Source organism: Mus pahari, chromosome 19 (assembly GCF_900095145.1).
Source record: "Mus pahari chromosome 19, PAHARI_EIJ_v1.1, whole genome shotgun sequence".
NCBI classification, from domain to species: Eukaryota; Metazoa; Chordata; class Mammalia; order Rodentia; family Muridae; genus Mus; species Mus pahari.
In genome coordinates, this window is record NC_034608.1 from 59,304,568 (window position 1) to 59,305,608 (window position 1,041).

The window sequence follows — 1,041 nt, forward strand, 5'->3', positions numbered from 1 at the left end:
ATTGTTGTGGAAAGACACCATGATCACAAAAACTCATATAAAGGAAAACATTTAATTGGAGCTGACTTATAGTTCAGAGGTTTAGTCCATTATCACCATGGAGAGAAGCATAGTAGCATTCAGCCATACATAGTGATGGAGAGGTAGAGGAAAGTTGTACATCTGAATCCATAGGCAGCAGGAAGAGACAGTAAGCCACATGGGCATAGCTTGACCATCTGAAACCTCAAAGCCTGCCCCTTGAGTGATGCACTTGCTCCAACTAAGCCACTCCTACTCCAACAAGGCCACACCTCCTAATAGTGCCACTCCCTACTGGTCTACGGGGCCATTATTATTCAAACTACTACATACCTCATCTGTTTTATAAAGTTATTGAATATTATTTACTTTTTCTCAAAGTCATACTAGAACTTACTATATTTAAACTATGGTAGCATTTCATATTAAATATGATTATTCATTGAAAAGAGTTTACTGAAATACAGAACTTCAGGGGGAGTGCTCCCACTGCCTGACTGGTAAGGGAGCCATCTTTGCTCTGGTGCACCCAGGCTCTGGTCATTGCCAGAGAGAGGGCAGACTGCAGAAGCAACACAGCTTCTGGGACGAAACCTGTTTCAGGCTCCAGACATCTGGGCACCTTCCCCACCAGAGGAAACCACCCGGGAGGGCTCTGTCTGCCAGACCAGGTGAGAGAGACATGTTGTGTCCAGGGTCCCTCGGAGTCTAGCCTGTGCAGGGGAGTGTGCAAACTCCAGAGGCGACACATCTTCTGGGACAGGCCCCATTTGGGGCCTACATCTTCAGCAAGGAGGCAGATCTGAACGCCAAGCATCTGTGCACCTTCCCTGCAAGAGGAGAGCTTCCCTGCAGAGAGTAATCTGACCACTGAGACTCAGGAGAGAGATGGAATCCCAGGACTGCTGACAGAGGCTAACAGAATCACAGGAGGAACAAGCTCCAAACAGAGAAAACTACAACAACTAACTCCAGAGAGTACCAGATAGTGAAAGGCAAATGTAGGAACCTTAATAACAA